General features: G+C 35.0%; 1 long non-coding RNA gene across 3 annotated transcripts in view; it reads left to right on the top strand.

Moving 5' to 3' along the window:
• The window catches only part of LOC142345542 (uncharacterized), a 168,777-nt gene that overhangs the window by 4,766 nt on the left and 144,148 nt on the right, over nucleotides 1-19,863 (top strand). The window lies entirely within an intron of this gene.

The raw sequence follows: 19,863 nt of genomic DNA, 5'->3' as shown, positions 1-19,863 counted from the left end.
AGAGAGAGAGAGAGAGAGGGAGGGAGAAAGAGAGAGAGAGAGAGAGAGAGAGAGAGAGAGGAGAGAGAGAGAGAGAGATAGAGAGAGAGAGAGAGAGAGAGGAGAGAGAGAGAGAGAGAGAGAGAGAGAGAGAGAGAGAGAGAGGGAGGAGAGAGAGAGAGAGAGAGAAAGAGAGAGAGAGAGAGAGAGAGAGAGAGAGAGAGAGAGAGAGAGAGAGTGAGAGAGAGAGAGAGAGAGAGAGAGGGAGAGAGGGAGAGAGAGAGAAAACGGATGAAGGTTTTAAGTTCAACCGGATATCAAAAAAGTATTTTAGAGAAAGAATAACTTGGTTAATAGTAGTCTTAGTTGTTATTATTGCAAACTCAGACCTTACATGACGAATAATAATTGAACAGAAGATTTGTTGAAACTCAAGTGAACAGACAGAAGATCAGAATTAAATGCATGAATAATGATGACTGGAGATGAGTGGAAAATTAAAGGCAGATATAAACAGTATTAGGTAACATAGGTCACTTTAACAAATAAAATATTACCCATACAGGTGAACAGCAGTGTTCAAGGTACTTGTGTACGACACTTTAGGAAAGAATGAACCAAAATTTCCTGACTGTTTCCGCACAAGATACACAAAATAAAAGGAAGACATAAAGGGTCCAAAGCTCCAGCTGAACTTAGGCGACCTTTCGTTTTGAAACATAAAAACCTTTGATATTTCACGCGGGACGGGGTTTCATCCACTCTTATTTATCCGGGAAAAGAGTGAAAGGGTGTAATTTTAAAAAATTACACAGTTATTAAACTCTTTTGTACACTCTTTTTACACTCTTAGAAGGGTGGAATGATAAAAGATTACACCCTTTTTTCCACCCTTATGAAAAGAATCAATTATTTTTACACTCTTACACCCTTTTTATTTCTAGAGTGTAATTTAATGTGACTTAATAAAAATTACACTCATTTTTCCACCGTTATGGCTTCTCTGATTTATTTTTACACTCTTACACCATTGTAATTGAGAGAGTGTAATTAGTATAATTAAAGGTGAATTGATAAAAAATTCTTTTTTCCACCGTTATCGCTTGTATCGTTTCTTTTTACACTTTTACTTCTCCTCGCGTGCAATTTGATTACACCCTTCCACCCTTGTTGTTTATTTATATGAGTGAAAACATGATTATATGTGCGTTTGCGTTTATATGTGTGTGTTTAAAAATGACTACTCCAATTGGAAGAAAGCGAAGCACTAAAAAACGAGTGATTTCACATATTCAATGTTTTCAGTGAAAAGATTAAGATTTTACTGACTGCGAGACCGTTCCCGCAGAATATAGTATAAGTTTTGATTATAGCCCGTAATAGTGTTTCTTTTCGCTATCGTACGTCTTATACAGAACAGTGAAAGGTAGCAATGGACTCCTAAACATGCATAAATGAACCTATTAAATGATTTCAAATTATAGCTATTGGTTTTAATGACTTTGAATTTTTTTCTATACTGTGGATTTTGCTTCTACACTGTGGTTTGTAAGATTGCTTTATAATTTATTTCCAGCTCAGCGTTTCATGTTAAAGTGTAAGTAAAGGCTTTTTGAGAAAAGTCCAAAGAGCTTTATTCTCCAGCATAACAAAACTGCAGAACCGTAATTGCAAAGCTAATCGAAAACTCGCCACACAACTTTTCAGCGGTGTAGGAACACAAGTTAATTATTGTCAACATAAAGAGCAGTATATCATTCGCTTTCCAATATTTCAATTCAGTCTATTTGACAACATCCTTGTACACGTCTCAAAATGAGCTCTACGGGTGGCTATGAACAACACTTACAAGGTTGTGATCTACACTTTTGATCTTTTGTCAGTGCTTTTATCATTAAAGTTTTCTCACTGTCATTGTTCATGAGGGCATGTGTAATCCAATTTCACTTCTTAATTGTGTGAATTAATTACAATAACGTTTTTTTGCTGCTAAAATCATTAGACCTTACAAAACCGAGAACGTAAGAGTAATTCAGATGGCTTAAAGCACTCACGTACACATATTAAAATGCCGAAAGTCTGCTGTGCCAGAAGTCAAAATTCCAGAAATTGCTTATTAGTCAGAATTTGAATCTCGTTGACTTTCGTCATTTTAAAACGTGCGCATTTCGTGTTTTAAGCATGGTTAAGTGACTCTGCAGAAGTCACTTCAAAATTGTGACTTAATATCTCGAACTGCTTCGCGGTTCTAGATAAACGCCAGAACTTCTCAGTGACTTCAAGCAGAGTCGCTTAACCATTACTGAATGTGAAAGCCTGTAGAAACTCAGGTTTTACTTACAATCGATTGCAAAATTGCACCAACTCTCGCTCCTTTCGTGTAGTCAATTGGACTGTAGTCAATTGGGTAACAAATAAAATGTTACCCATACAGGTGAACAGCAGTGTTCAAGGTACTTGTGTACGACACTTTAGGAAAAAATGAACCAGATTTCCTGACTGTTTCCGCACAAGATACACAAAATAAAAGGAAGACATTAAAGGGTCCAAAGCTCCAGCTGAACTTAGGCGACCTTTCGTTTTGAAACATAAAAACCTTTGATATTTCCACGCGGGACGGGGTTTCATCCACTCTTATTTATCCGGGAAAAGAGTGAAAGGGTGTAATTTTAAAAAATTACACAGTTATTAAACTCTTTTGTACACTCTTTTTACACTCTTAGAAGGGTGGAATGATAAAAGATTACACCCTTTTTTCCACCCTTATGAAAAGAATCAATTATTTTTACACTCTTACACCCTTTTTATTTCTAGAGTGTAATTTAATGTGACTTAATAAAAATTACACTCATTTTTCCACCGTTATGGCTTCTCTGATTTATTTTTACACTCTTACACCATTGTAATTGAGAGAGTGTAATTAGTATAATTAAAGGTGAATTGATAAAAAATTCTTTTTTCCACCGTTATCGCTTGTATCGTTTCTTTTTACACTTTTACTTCTCCTCGCGTGCAATTTGATTACACCCTTCCACCCTTGTTGTTTATTTATATGAGTGAAAACATGATTATATGTGCGTTTGCGTTTATATGTGTGTGTTTAAAAATGACTACTCCAATTGGAAGAAAGCGAAGCACTAAAAAAACGAGCGATTTCACATATTCAATGTTTTCAGTGAAAAGATTAAGATTTTACTGACTGCGAGACCGTTCCCGCAGAATATAGTATAAGTTTTGATTATAGCCCGTAATAGTGTTTCTTTTCGCTATCGTACGTCTTATACAGAACAGTGAAAGGTAGCAATGGACTCCTAAACATGCATAAATGAACCTATTAAATGATTTCAAATTATAGCTATTGGTTTTAATGACTTTGAATTTTTTTCTATACTGTGGATTTTGCTTCTACACTGTGGTTTGTAAGATTGCTTTATAATTTATTTCCAGCTCAGCGTTTCATGTTAAAGTGTAAGTAAAGGCTTTTTGAGAAAAGTCCAAAGAGCTTTATTCTCCAGCATAACAAAACTGCAGAACCGTAATTGCAAAGCTAATCGAAAACTCGCCACACAACTTTTCAGCGGTGTAGGAACACAAGTTAATTATTGTCAACATAAAGAGCAGTATATCATTCGCTTTCCAATATTTCAATTCAGTCTATTTGACAAGATCCTTGTACACGTCTCAAAATGAGCTCTACGGGTGGCTATGAACAACACTTACAAGGTTGTGATCTACACTTTTGATCTTTTGTCAGTGCTTTTATCATTAAAGTTTTCTCACTGTCATTGTTCATGAGGGCATGTGTAATCCAATTTCACTTCTTAATTGTGTGAATTAATTACAATAACGTTTTTTTGCTGCTAAAATCATTAGACCTTACAAAACCGAGAACGTAAGAGTAATTCAGATGGCTTAAAGCACTCACGTACACATATTAAAATGCCGAAAGTCTGCTGTGCCAGAAGTCAAAATTCCAGAAATTGCTTATTAGTCAGAATTTGAATCTCGTTGACTTTCGTCATTTTAAAACGTGCGCATTTCGTGTTTTAAGCATGGTTAAGTGACTCTGCAGAAGTCACTTCAAAATTGTGACTTAATATCTCGAACTGCTTCGCGGTTCTAGATAAACGCCAGAACTTCTCAGTGACTTCAAGCAGAGTCGCTTAACCATTACTGAATGTGAAAGCCTGTAGAAACTCAGGTTTTACTTACAATCGATTGCAAAATTGCACCAACTCTCGCTCCTTTCGTGTAGTCAATTGGACTGTAAGGGAATCAAATAGAAGTATTTTGGCGAAGTCTTTAATCCCATGAAATTCTTGTGGGCGGTCTGTATGTGCACAATTAAAAATGAAATACCGTTTTCCACTTAATGAGGTGAAAGAGGCACCAAAACAAATTGCTGAAAAACATCTCTTAATAAGGAAAGTTTAAAACAAAAGAAAAAAGGAAACCAGCAGAGTTTGAATTGAAATAATAAAAAAAGATGGTATCCAAAATTGATGGGTAAATGAAAAAATTGAGAAAGATTAGGACATATGAAGATGAAAACTTAACCCAAGTCTAAAAGGGCACAAAATTTTCGGAAAACTCTTCAAAAAGAAACCGGTCGCCAAAATACTTTATATTGAGTGAAAATTGTTCCGATGAAAATTGAATTTAATAACAAATATGATTAAAAAATGATGAATTGAGATCTAGTCTCTCTTATCTGAATTGCAAAAAGGCCTCCTGAGTTGAGAAAATTGAAAAACATCCATGTCAACTTAAGTCACATTGAATTTTGTTATACAAACTGAGCAACTAATTGACACGATCTTTCTACGATCATTGACCAACTTTACAAGTTAGCTGCTCCATGTGCAAGTTTATAGGAGTTAAGCATTGGACTAGCAAGTTCTTACAATTTAATCTTTTCCAGTAAGAAACGTGCAGTTTGAGAAGTTTTCAATTTGATACATAGGGAAACAATGTCTAGCATATAACGCATGCATAGATGAAAATTTGCGTTTCAATCAGCTTGGGAAATTTTAGGTCACAAGAATTGGGTTGATGAAGTTATTTTTCTGGCAAAGTGCTCTAAAAGCTTTCATTTGTCTCAGTCATTCTAGTAGTAATGAAACATGGTTGGTGTTGATATTGAGGTATTGAGGAAAAACTTGGGGCTCGGGGGGGGGGGGGAGTAACAGAAAAGATCTGACTTCCGATTTTTGAATCTTTTTACGCACATATCTGTCATTAGTTTATGTTTTTGAGAGAAGGTGTTGGAAAACGGAGACTTTCTACGTTATTTCGTCAACGGTCTTCATTTCGTCTACGGTGTTAAAACCAATTGTTCCAAGCATTAATAACTCCAACTCAACTATGATATTTTTTGCCAAAAAAATTAGAATAATTTGCTGTTTGGTGTACAAATAAATTCAAAGCAAGTGATTTTTTAATAAGTAATTGTGCAGCAATGAACAAATTTTTAGTCTTCCATTAATCATGGAGTAGAGCGTTCAAATTAATTAATGAACATTTTTGAAGATTCTTGACATACATGAAATAACACAGATCATGACTGGCAATGATATTTAGGCTCCAAAACATTAGGAGACATATCCATAACTTTTTTCCAATAATTTACTAGGATTGCTAAAAAAAGGTCAACATAAGGTACTTTCGCATACAGAAGATTAAAGTTTATCGCAACGAGGGGGAGAAGAGGAATGTAGGGGAGGGGGAGGGGGAGGCAGTATATACCCAAAATTTTGCATGCTGAAGAATTCGGCTGTTGTAACAACTGCAGCGTTTGTTTCCCAAGTACATTTGACCATAATGGCTAGATTTGTTGGATGTAGATTATGATTCCTGTGGAAAATGTCAACAAAAAGTTTGATCAAATGTTTCTCTTCAGGTGACTTCACAATGAGTTTCTACGACGAACAGGGAACTGCTGAACAGTTCTTTGTTAATCATATTCGCTATTCCAGCAACTACACTGGATCCAAACAAGATGGATACAACTTTGCCTTCCTTATTTTGGACAGGAGAATAACCTTCGACGAGAACAGGAGACCCATCAAAATTTGCAATGAGAGTTTAATTAGTGAAGCGACAGGTGAGAACATGTCATCATGATGATCAAATATAGTTTTGTTGATCATCTATCAATATAGTATAATAGATGGGTATATATTCGAATAGTCTTGGAAAACATTCGCCAGTACAAATAGTTTCTCATTAACAAAATTTATTTCAGTAAGATTTAATATCTGTACTGAAAAAAAAAATTAGGTAGAACAGGAAATATTTCATTATAATCGGACATGAAAATTGAAATAACTGGTAGTATAATTTCAGGTTCATATGTAGTTAAATGTAGTAGCATGCAGCATATGTTTACAGGTTTCGTTTACGATCTTGTTATCGTTCGAAAGAACTTCACTTGTGGTGATAACTAAAAATCTTAATTCAGTCTTCGAAAGGAGGTATTGATATTAATCAATTTAAGATAGCGGATTGATGGTTAGCGCATTGGTGGTTAACGCTAGAGAGGTAAAAAAGCTTCGAAGTTTCTGCCTTAATAAGGCTGAAAGTAGATGCTTGGAAACTAGATTCAAAAATCAGCAAAAACAGCAGTCAAGTTTTGAATGTATTTTGTGGTACGGTTGTACCATAATTTAGTTCCCATTTAGTAAATTGTATTTAATTTATTTATACTTGTCCTTGTAAAACTAAAAGTCAATGTTCACATAATTATAAATTACCGCCGACTAAAAAGTCATTATTTCATACTGTTCACACCTCCCACTTTTACTTAACTATTCATTCTTTTTGAATCATCTTACTAAATTCAGTCGTTCATAATCTAATCTCTTTTCCACTAGATAAAAACTTAGCGGATTTGAAGGAGAAATCCACCACCATTTAAATTGTCTACATTCGCACCGCGATTGTAGCTAATTCTAAAAGTAACAATCCAATTGACGTTGGAAACTTGGATTCGTACCTCGAATCCATACATCTAAATCTGAGTGGATTCGCAGCACGATTGTACCCTATAGTCAGGGTTATCACATGGCGCAGTCAGCTACAAAAGAACGCGCACTCTTGGGAATCGAGCCCTTTTGGGAAAAACCGACGTTGGAGCCTCCATTGCAATGGGACAGATGGCAGGTCATGCTAAAGTTAGCCATCATGGCTAAAGAAGGAATATCAATCGATACTCTTCTTGAGGACCCCCCAGAAAAAGTTACCCTTTCCCCAGAACCAATCTACGAGGAGGACGTTCAAAACAGCACTGCTCAAAGCGAAAGAGACAGACGTACTAGGAATGAACAGCTAAAAAACTCATGGCTTAACCGATGCCAGAAAGCAGAACTTGTGGGCATACTATGTGGGGAAAAGCCTTGGAAATACTGTGACAGTAAAGCAGTATCCCTAACGTATCTCAGCCTGGGAGTTGAAGGAAGACGAATTTTTGGTTCACAAGAACCAAGTATCCAAATTGACAGAGTGACCATGAAAGTTCTATGGGAATGCCTTGATGAAGTGTTCACCAAACAAAGGAATATTACATTTGACAGATATACATTTCTATCCCGAAAACAAATGAAAGGCGAACCAGTGGAAAAGTTCTACGGGTGCCTTCGAGAACTTTCCCTAAATTGTGATTTGGGAAGCCGTGAGGAATCGATAATACGGGACGTGTTTATTGCTAACATGCAAGATGGAGAAATTCAAAGAGAATTGCTAAAAGAAACACGAGAACCTAAAAAAGCTCTCGAAATAGCGATCAGTATCGAAATGGGCATACAAACACAACTTAAAATCTCCGGAACCGCAACCAACAATTCAACTAATGAAGTTCACTCGATAAACAATATCCAAGGATCGTGGAATAAAAAGCGACCATCTACAAATCAATTCGTAAAACCGACAATCTGTCCGAATTGTGGATATGGTTGGACTCCATCTCATAGACAAAATTGTCCCGCCCGTGGGAAAATATGTAAAAATTGTGGAATCTCTAACCATTTCACTAAGGTTTGTCGCAAAACAAAACAAGCTAACAAACCCTGATCTCGAGTAAACTACGTAGATGACTCAATTTCGGAAGCGGCTACAGTCGGCACCACGACATCAGTGACCGAACAAGTAAACAATATTAGCAAACTCCTACAACAAAAGAGCATATACGATGCCAATTACGATTCCGACTACGATGATTACGATGACAATTGTGTAGCGGCAATTTCGTACAACACCGACGCTCGCGAGGTAGAACCCGTAAATTTGGACATTCGAGTTGGAAATACAAGCACCGAAGCATTGGTGGATTCAGGCAGTGTTTGTACGATCGTTAACAAAAGTCTAGCAGACAAAGTGGTATTGGAATGCAAAGATAGTTATTGGATACAGTCCCCCGAAATCCATGACTTAAAAACTTTCTCCAATGACATAATCAAGATAAAAGGTATAATCAAGACATCAATAAAGTGCAATGACTGGATAGCCTCAGATGTCGATGTAACTGTCGTCGAAGATGGTCACCGACCAATCATTGGACGAGACCTTTTCCCAAAATTAGGTTTCTCAGTAATTCAATTAAAACAAGTGACAAACATTGATCAAAATCAATGCCCAATTAAGCGACAAATTTCTTTTGACTTTCCCGAACTCATCACCCGTGTCGGTAAATCTCTAAAACATTCAGTAAAGTCTACATTTCATAATGAATTTACACCAACTCATCAAAAAGGAAGACGAGTACCTATTAATTTACAACCATTAGTTAACATAGAACTTAAAAAATTACTTGATGAAAAACACATTATTAAATTAAATAGTTGTTCCGACAAAAACTTCATCTCACCTATAGTTATTACAGTTAAAAGAGATAAAACAGTTAAATTAGCACTAGATTCAAAAATTTTAAATAAGTCTATTCACAAAAACAAATATCAAATGCCAAATATTGATAATTTGATTGACACAATTCAGCAAAATTTAAACACATCCGCATCACAAGAAACAGCATATTATTCCACACTGGATTTGAAGTACGCATACAGTCAACTTAAATTAGATCCGGAAACGGCCAAACATTGTAACTTTAATATTATCAGCGGTGAGAGAACGGGAACATATCGGTTCATTACAGGTTTCTACGGCCTAACTGACATGCCAGCAGCTTTCCAAAAAGTAATGGACTATACTTTAGTGGGACTAAAAAATACTTACTGCTTTCTAGATGACATTATAGTAGTTAGCCGTGGGTCTAAAGAAGACCACTTAAAACTTGTTTACCAGTGCCTCAAAAAATTAGATGAGGATAACCTACGAATCAACTTACCTAAATGTCATTTTGCAAAAACCGAAATAGAATGGTTAGTACATAAATTCAGTCAATCTGGAATAGCCCCACTTGAGTCAAAAACAGCAGCAATTGCATCCCTAACAGCACCTAAAAATTTAAAACAACTCCGATCATTCTTAGGTTCTGTACATTACCTTGGTAAATTCATTCCTAACTTATCTCAATAATGTCATCCTTTTCGTCCATTATTAAAAAAGAATACAAAATTCATTTGGAACTTAGAACACGATACACATTTCCAAGCAATTAAAAATAAAGTAGCAAACGCCACAGAAAACACACATTACAATCCTCACTTGGAAACGCGGATCAAATGCGATGCTTCTAGAGCCGGATTAGGAGCAGCACTAGAACAACGTTCGCCTACAGGTTGGCATACGGTTGCATTTGCATCTCGATTCCTTAACTCCAATGAGGAACGTTATAGCATTAACGAACTTGAATTACTAGGTTTTGTGTGGTCCGTAGAATATTTTAAATATTATTTATTTGGCAAATCATTTACAATAATAACAGATCATCGTGCATTACTCTCAATTATGCAAGAACACAGATCAAACAAATCTTATAATAGTAGATTAACACGATGGACTGATCGTCTTTTACCTTTTGACTTTAATATTGAACATATCCCCGGTGCAAAAATGGGACTGGTAGATTATATTTCTCGCCAACCAAATCAGAAAGCAAAAGTTACAAACAAATATGACGAGGAATTTGCGGTAGCAACAATTACCCGCATTCGTGACGCAATTGCAGCAATTTATGTAAATACCACACCACAAACCTGTCAATCACGACACTTTAACAGCGTCATTACCACAGATTCCACACGTGCCTCACATCCTCGCTCAACAAACTATTCCAATTTGCTTTCTGCCATTAATCGAAATACAAATCAGTTGCTCCTTAAATACTCTGCAAACGCAGCACAAATACAATCTCATTCTAATACCAGTGCAAACTCAACTCAAATCCAGTCAAAAATAAACACTACATCTAACTGCACTCATATCCACGTAATTGAAAATCACGAAATGAGTACTTCCCCTTCACACAGCCGAAACCCGCAAACTCCCCCTACCCACAGCCGAGTGACATTTCAATCCACTCCAAATTCAGGAACGACCCGATCTTCAAATGAGGGACACCCTTCTCCTAGTGTCGAGTTGTCAAAAGAAGAGGTGTTTGAGAACAACCTGACACAATTGTTCACAAAAGGCTTTCTGGCAGTACTGACCAGCAAGGACGCAGTTCTGAAAGAAGTACGGGACTGCATACTTCAAGATGACCCCCAGAGATGCAAGGAAGTCAACCCGTACCTCTTCTCGTACTGGCGAGACTTGCACGTCCGCTCAGGATGTGTTTGTGCGGACGAACGCGTTGCGATTCCACACTCCATTCAAGACGCGGTGTTGGAAAGCCTCCACTTAACCCATCCAGGAAGTTGGGGGATGATAACGCTTGGCCAATACGCGTTCTGGCCGTATATGCACCGCGAAATTCTAAATAAAGCGGCCACGTGCAAACCATGCACAGATATTGGTAAGAACCTTAAACCTGTTATTCCGGCGTCTAATTGGAAACCTTTATTGCCATGTACAGAACCAAATGAAGAAATACAGATTGACTTCGGAGGTCCTATCACGAATGAAAAAGATCAAGACACATATTTTTTAGCATATATTGATCGTTTTTCCAAATATCCTTCTGTAGAAGTATTTGATAAAGCTAATGGACCCAATGTACTAAAATTTTTAGATGATTACATTCAAACACACGGTGTTCCCCGAAATATTAGACTTGATCAAGCACGATGTTTAATAGGTTATAAAGTTAAAAACTTTTGCAAACAACACAATATTAACATACTACCTGCCCCTGTAAATGATCATAGAGCCATAGGATTAGTGGAGCGTTTGATACAAACAATTAAAAGACGCTTAGGCTGCATGAAATTAGACAATAGAAATAAAACATTCACAATTAAAGAAGCAAAAAAGTCAATTGTATATCAATTACGTATATGTAAACAAAAGACTACAAATGTAACACCTTTCCAAGCACACTTCGGACGTAAGCCAAACACACCACTAAGCAATATAAGTACAACACCTAAATCATCTAATCTGTCATATGAAAACATTCTTCACCACTATTTAGACGCTGACACTGTTCCTGTTGAGGACTACTTGGATGAAAATGGATGGGTGACGGGAGACAGAAGCGGCATACTGATTGAAGAGGCAATGCAGCGGGCACAAGTTGACGCCGGACGCCGCTACAACGGCGAACACAACAAATCTGTCTCCCGCTTCATATTACATCCCAAACTGAATAACCCCATCCCCAGATCGGAGAAGTCACTGGATTTGAAGCTCGCTCGCAAGGTGACCAAACGTTCCAAACGAGACCTCCGCGGTCTTTGGGAAACACTGGCACCAGGAAGTACGGTTGTTCGTACATCAGATACGACAACCGTCATCAAAGAACCAGGAGTACCTGAAGTAAGCGTTCGCAATAGCGATATTGCTAAATTCGGTACTCGCGCCGAAAGAAACACTGAACTGTGGCAATATGCACAGCGTCGACCCCTCCCTTATGATAAAACTACGGAAGAAAAAATTGCGCAGCACACGAAGGAACTAAAGAAGAAATTCCGTGGGGAGATAAAAATTCGACACCGCCCAACACAGTCAGATGCAGCATCGGGTGTGTCATCTGCCAACAGCAACATTTCGAAGGCAATGTTGGCACGAAAACCACGAAAACCTCAAGTCGGGGGAAAACGATCACGCACCACATCGGTGAGTATGAATACGTCAAATACATCGTCTGTTGCTGCTCCTTCCGTGACGTCTTCAACCACGTCTCCTCCGAATTCTAGTGCTAAACGAAACCGACGAGCTCCAGACTACTACGGATTCGAAAGCTCGGTCAATTCGGTTAGTGATGATTCAACAGCTCCGGTTTCCAAGAAACCGAAACGAACAAACCCGGTGATAGAAACAATCCTTCATGAAGAAGCTACAAGGCCGCCAGTTCCCGAAACAAACTACGAATTGACGATTGCCAGCCCCTCTGCACCACCACCAGTGGAAACTTGGTCCCCTGAAGAATACAACTACGACGATTACGCTCGTGAAGTTAGCATGAGTGTATTCGATGCAGAAAATCAAATTTAAACCAAAACTATTTCAAATTGTCATTGTTAACTTATTAACTTAGTTCCAATCTGCAATTGTTAAAACTCATTTCGGAATTGCCCTGCTTTTCCACTCATTTCATGTTTTCGTTTAATTTTATTTCTCATTGTGAGTTAGTTCTCCATAACTTTAATTTGATGTTGCAATTGTAACACTAATCCGCGTATTATAAAGTTGGATGGATTTGAATCACGTTTGTGAATTAATTTATATCGCGTGCATAAAATTTACTGCATATGTTGTCAATTTCCGTTATGTTCATTCTTTATTACATTTGAGACTCGAATACACTAATCCTACGGCACTCATTAATCGTTCCTCATTATGTATACTATTTATAATAACCAGTACATATTCTAATATTATCCTAAATTTTATACTGATGCAGTTTAAACTTTTTGTTCAGCGCAGGATATGTGGCACGGTTGTACCATAATTTAGTTCCCATTTAGTAAATTGTACTTAATTAATTTATACTTGTCCTTGTAAAACTAAAAGTCAATGTTCACATAATTATAAATTACCGCCGACTAAAAAGTCATTATTTCATACTGTTCACACCTCCCACTTTTACTTAACTATTCATTCTTTTTGAATCTTCTTACTAAATTCAGTCGTTCATAATCTAATCTCTTTTCCACTAGATAAAAACTTAGCGGATTTGAAGGAGAAATCCACCACCATTTAAATTGTCTACATTCGCACCGCGATTGTAGCTAATTCTAAAAGTAACAATCCAATTGACGTTGAAACTCGGATTCGTACCTCGAATCCATACATCTAAATCTGAGTGGATTCGCAGCACGATTGTACCCTATAGTCAGGGTTATCACATATTTTTTTAAAGCGATTCCGCCGTTTTTGCGGAATTGAGATATCCTCATGTTGAAATTTAGGTGAAAATTCATGTAATACTTTATCGCGCAGTTTATGAATCTGTTTTTTTCCCTTTAGACTTATCTATAACCTGCAATCCTGCCTAACTAAATGCGCGCTTTAGAGCATTTAAAAGTGGTTTGAAGCTTTATTAATTGAGCATGTAAAAGTGGTGCACAGCTTGATAATATACCATATAGGGCTGAGCTATATTAACCAATCTCATCGCCAATACAGGGAAAATGGTAGCACTCTTGATGAGTAATTTATGATACTACAGCAAAAAGAGGGACACTAGTTTAAAAATGAGGAGAGATCTTTGCTTAACACTTAAAAGTACTCTTTAAAAAAGTTTTGCCAATTAATCAATTCATCCATTTGAATATGTCAAGAGACCCAAAAATTTTGGTAATCGATAATTTTCATCGGTCAAAAATGATGCAAAGTCTACTTAAGTAACCTGTAAGATTTAATTTTGAAACATATAACCATGCCACCACGAAAAGTTAGGGCAAGGTGGACTAGCCATTGCTGAGAATTTTCCAGACATTATACTTTTGTAATTAACATGACTCACTTGAGGTGTTTTCATTGTCTATTTGAATGCCTCAAAAAGCATGATTACTACTATAAGAAGTTTTCAATATGTATTTGGGCTCATTAATATAAAATTTTTAACTCCAGCTTGAAGTGCATCAATTAAACACAATTTTTGCTGCTTGTTTCAAACGATTGCATTGAAAAATATCCTGGTCCCGCTTGCCAAACCAGTTCTTCCAAAGGCATTACAAAATTTGCAAATTTTGAAAAAAGCAGCTGCATAAATTCTCAACGCCTATCAAGGAAAAATTGTCAAATTTCTAAATATCCTTTATCTTTTCATTATCTTTATCTTTTCAGCATAGAATTCTCTTCTTTTATATTATCTTTTCATTTTCAGCATAGAATTCAATCAAACCAATAACAGTGACCGTTGCTTGTATCTTCGGGGTTCTAGTTTTGAAAAATGACCGAATATACAAAAAAAACGAAAACTTCATTTAAAAGCAGCTTCATTTAAAATTATCTTTGAAAACATCTTTGAACTTTATTGATTGTTACACATAAAAATTTTTACGTCGGTATAATCCTATTTTCTGTATCTTTACATTAGCAAAAACAAATAATCCTATTTTTTTTTCAACAAACATTTCCTATATTGTTTTTTTAAAATTATACAAAAAATATATCAAGGAAATTTGTTCGTTGGTATTTGTGGATGTCTTCCAGAAATTATTTGTAAATTTTTAATACTTTTGACATTATGAAATGCAGATTTTACCAGTACCCTCAATCAAAGAAGATGGATAGAGTCTTAAATGCAACCAGAATCACTAAATGTCATCGACAATATAGTGAACGTAAATAAAGCGTGAGGTTTTAATCTAACAAAGAAAGCAAAATTGAAATCCTGAACAACGTACAACGATCTGAATAACAAAATCAATTAGAATATCATAGAGAAGGTTATATCTGCTGATGTTTCCTTGAAGAGCATCATTAAATTGCAGCCCAAGCCAGCTTCATTTGATTTCTGTTGTACTGAATGAAATATTTTTGTGAGAGAATAAGAAAATGTTATGAAGATATGATGTGCTATTTTTAGTAGAAATCCAAAATTGTTTTTGTAGCTGCTTGTCTTCACAACATATGTAAAGGCAATTTTGAACATTTTTCAAATCGCATTACATGTTTTAAAAGTTTGAACAACATAGAAAAAGAAACGGTTAAAGTTTTAGTTCAAGTCAGTTCTCAACGAAAATGTTTTCAGAATTGTTTTGTTTTTCAATTGACCCAAATTGACATGCTAGTTGTGTTGCTGGTCTATTTTATTGCACGCAAAACAGTGAATATTGGTCATAAACAAAAACTATCGACGAAAACTAAAATTTCGGCCGAAATTAACGGAAAAACATTTTAGCCAAAATTACAATTGCTTCGTTCAAAATTTAAAACTTTGTGTGACAAGGCGGCTCGTTAATGTGCGTTGGCACATGATGTTCCGACCCGAGCTCATCTACATTTCTGACTTAATTGTCAACTAAACGAAGAGATAACAAAAATAGATGTTTGAATTTTAAACAATCGTTACACAACCTATCTACTAATTGAATTTTATAATGCTATGCTTCATTAGAGCGCCAACAAGATCCGACATTAAAGACACAACGAGACAAAAAAACAAACAACAAAATTATCAATAACAAAAAATTCACGGCAAAAATTGAATATCTAAATTTAAAAGCCTCTAGTAACAACGTCAAAATGCAGTTAGATAAAACCTTAACTACATAAATTAACATTTTCCAAACTATACAGTAGATGGAAAGTTTTCTTAATGAGACTAGGTAACAAGTCGACAAAGAGAACGAACAATGAGTCAAAATTCAAAAATTAGTCAACATTTTTAAACAAAGAAATTTCAAAAGACTTAAAAACCATTAGCTGTTAACTGAATGATCCTTGACAAATTACTAAAAGATCATTATGAAACCAAAAGGACCTGTTTTTGGATAGACTAAGCCATAGAAACGAACAAAAGAGAAACTCAAAAAATTATAAACGATTTGCAAAAACGAACTATTGCTACCATTAAAACAATTAGCTTATTTCTGAATATTATGTATTTTTAATTCAATTGTTATTTCTATTAATTCAGCTGAAGGACTTATACTGCGAGATTAAATATATTTACTTGGGCAACATTTGAAAACCATTGGGATCTGTTATTAAGCGACTGTGTTGAAAGAAGAGAAAAAGACACACAAAAATAGACCACTCAAAAAACGTTTATAAAAAGCATATTGTCCAACAGACAAAACATCAGTGACAAATAATATCAGTAGATATGTTTTTTTTGAAACACAAGAAATTGAATGGGACCTCTTATTGATGAAAATAAGTTACAATTTGACGAAAAGAACAACAAAAACTGAGAAGTTTGAAAAATATTAGAACAAGTATATCAAAAAACTCATCACTATTCACTATAAACTGACTGCTTCGGTTAATATCATTCATTCAACCCTTGATTACAATCCTATGAGACCTGTCAGCAATTTACTGCTACCTACAGAACACAAACAGGAAAAGCGTCGAAGAACACAAACACAAAAAATTGAGAAAAGCGTCGAAGGCATTAAAAAATGAACTTTTCACCATATACTTTTCTGTTATCATTTAATTGTTTAACAGCAGTGGTATTCTTCTTTTTTATCAATATAACTTCATAAAATCAACAAATAAGAACAAATACATTAGAACCACGAAGTTTTCGAGAAAACTCGTAGTATAAACGCCAATAATTTCAATAGCTTTAAATGGAAGCCAGTAAAAAAAAATACGCTAAATTATGCCTCAATTGCACAAAAATTTTGTGTGTCATTCATATTTTATCAATAAGACCTTATAACAAGTTATTGACTATTAAAACAACAACAAAGACAGAAAAAAAAACAAAAAATTCGGTAGAAAAGTGCAAGAAGAAATTGTCGAAGCAATTTAAATCATTAGCTCTTCTCTGAAATTATTATCTATGATCCTTTGAACGTCTTCCCTTAACCAATGGGAACCATCAGCATTAAAATAATGTGATAAGACTTCGAAAGGAGTCAAAAATAAGAAAAAGTAACCGAAAATTGAAAAAAAGTATTACAATTCGTGGCAGTGAAGTTTTAAAACTAATAGGTAGAAGATATAACCGATAACCAGACTAATTTTGGCTGCAATAGAAAAAAAGATCATGTCAAAACTGAGACTGACTAACAGTTCACGAAAAAAAATAGGAATGGTTAATATTCAAAAATTTTTTCGAAAAAATTATTTTTAAAGTCTTAACAGCCATTAGCTGCCCACTCAAAGCACTAGATATGCTCATTTATTGGTCATTACGGCATATACTGCACTGTTAGTCATTAAGTCCATTCCATAGGACTCCAAAAAGTTAGTAAAACCTCAAAAAAAAATTCAAAATCTCATTTAAAGTTACGAAAACTCAAGTCGAAGCCAAAAAAACATGAGCATTTCCTTGAAAACGAGATTTCTCGTTCATTGGTCTTCATTTTACTGTAAAGGAGGTTTGTCACTAACGGAACTTCAATATGAAAAGTGACTAGTCTCTAGGTGACTTAAAAAAGCAAAAAAATGTAGCAATGTTTTATTAAAAAAGGGCTCTCAAATAAACTTTTTTTTGATAGTGAACTTCCCTTTGAGACAAGAACTAGTCTTTTTTATCGCCTTTAGTCTATCAGGAAAACAAAAATGGTTCATTTTTTGGCTTGAAATTTAATTTTCAAATGCTCTTTTTATAGAAAATATCTTAATTTGAAGAAAATTTACACTAAAAGTGAACAAATATCCCGTGTTCACACAAAATTTCAATCCTCGATAACTCCTCGAAAAAACGGAAAACAAAAAAAATCTTTTTTAATGAATTCTACGCTGAACCAGCTTTTTAATGATGCCACTCACATTTCTCTACGATGAATATATCGATCGGCCAAAATTGACTGAACAAAAAAAGCCATTTGAGTATATAGTTCCTCCCCCCCACATGTGGGGTCGGAACAATAAAGTGAAGACGGGGCATATGATTGGTGGTGTGCTACAGGAAACAATTGTAATCAGTTCAATAGAGGAATTCTGAAGAAAATGATTGGAATGGGAAACACAGACGAAGAAGTGAAAGCGACTAGTCTTCAGGTTGGGACACAAAAACGGACAAATGAATAAACTAACAAACAATAGCCTTTTTGTTCTCTCTTTGAGATAAAGTCATTTTCCAAACTATACAGTAGATGGAAAGTTTTCTTAATGAGACTAGGTAACAAGTCGACAAAGAGAACGAACAATGAGTCAAAATTCAAAAATTAGTCAACATTTTTAAACAAAGAAATTTCAAAAGACTTAAAAACCATTAGCTGTTAACTGAATGATCCTTGACAAATTACTAAAAGATCATTATGAAACCAAAAGGACCTGTTTTTGGATAGACTAAGCCATAGAAACGAACAAAAGAGAAACTCAAAAAATTATAAACGATTTGCAAAAACGAACTATTGCTACCATTAAAACAAATAGCTTATTTCTGAATATTATATATTTTTATTTCAATTGTTATTTCTATTAATTCAGCTGAAGGACGTATACTGAGAGATTAAATATATTTACTTGGGCAACATTTGAAAACCACAGGGATCTGTTATTAAGCGACTGTGTTGAAAGAAGAGAAAAAGACACACAAAAATAGACCACTCAAAAAACGTTTATAAAAAAGCATATTGTCCAACAAACAAAACAACAGTGACAAATAATATCAGTAGATATGTTTTTTTTGAAACACAAGAAATTGAATGGGACCTCTTATTGATGAAAATAAGTTATAATTTGACGAAAAGAATAACAAAAACTGAGAAGTTTGAAAAATATTAGAACAAGTATATCAAAAAACTCATCACTATTCACTATAAACTGACTGCTTCGGGTAATATCATTCATTCAACCCTTGATTACAATCCTATGAGACCTGTCAGCAATTTACTGCTACCTAAAGAACACAAACAGGCAAAACAGCAAAGTCAAGAAAAAATTGAGAAAAGCGTCGAAGGCATTAAAAAATGAACTTTTCACCATATACTTTTCTGTTATCATTTAATTGTTTAACAGCAGTGGTATTCCTCTTTTTTATCAATATAACTTCATAAAATCAACAAATAAGAACAAATACATTAGAACCACGAAGTTTTCGAGAAAACTCGTAGTATCAACGCCAATAAATTCAATAGCTTTAAATGGAAGCCAGTAAAAAAAATACGCTAAATTATGCCTCAATTGGACAAAAATTTTGTGTGTCATTCATATTTTTTCAATAAGACCTTATAACAAGTTATTGACTATTAAAACAACAGCAAAGACAGAAAAAAAACAAAAAATTCGGTAGAAAAGTGCAAGAAGAAATTGTCGAAGCAATTTAAATCATAAGCTCTTCTCTGAAATTATTATCTATGATCCTTTGAACGTCTTCCCTTAACCAATGGGAACCATCAGCATTAAAATAATGTGATAAGACTTCGAAAGGAGTCAAAAATAAGAAAAAGTAACCGAAAATTTAAAAAAAGTATTACAATTCGTGGCATTGAAGTTTTAAAACTAATAGGTAGAAGATATAACCGCTAACCAGACTAATTTTGGCTGCAATAGAAAAAAAAGATCATGTCAAAACTGAGACTGACTAACAGTTCACGAAAAAAAATAGGAATGGTTAATATTCAAAAATTTTTTCGAAAAAATTATTTTTAAAGTCTTAACAGCCATTAGCTGTCCACTCAAAGCACTAGATATGCTCATTTATTGGTCATTACGGCATATACTGCACTGTTGGTCATTAAGTCCATTCCATAG

Source organism: Convolutriloba macropyga, chromosome 9 (assembly GCF_964194025.1).
Source record: "Convolutriloba macropyga chromosome 9, txConMacr16.3, whole genome shotgun sequence".
NCBI classification, from domain to species: domain Eukaryota; kingdom Metazoa; phylum Xenacoelomorpha; order Acoela; family Convolutidae; genus Convolutriloba; species Convolutriloba macropyga.
Note: the sequence above shows the minus strand (reverse complement) of the source record. Positions and strands in the feature narration are given on the sequence as shown.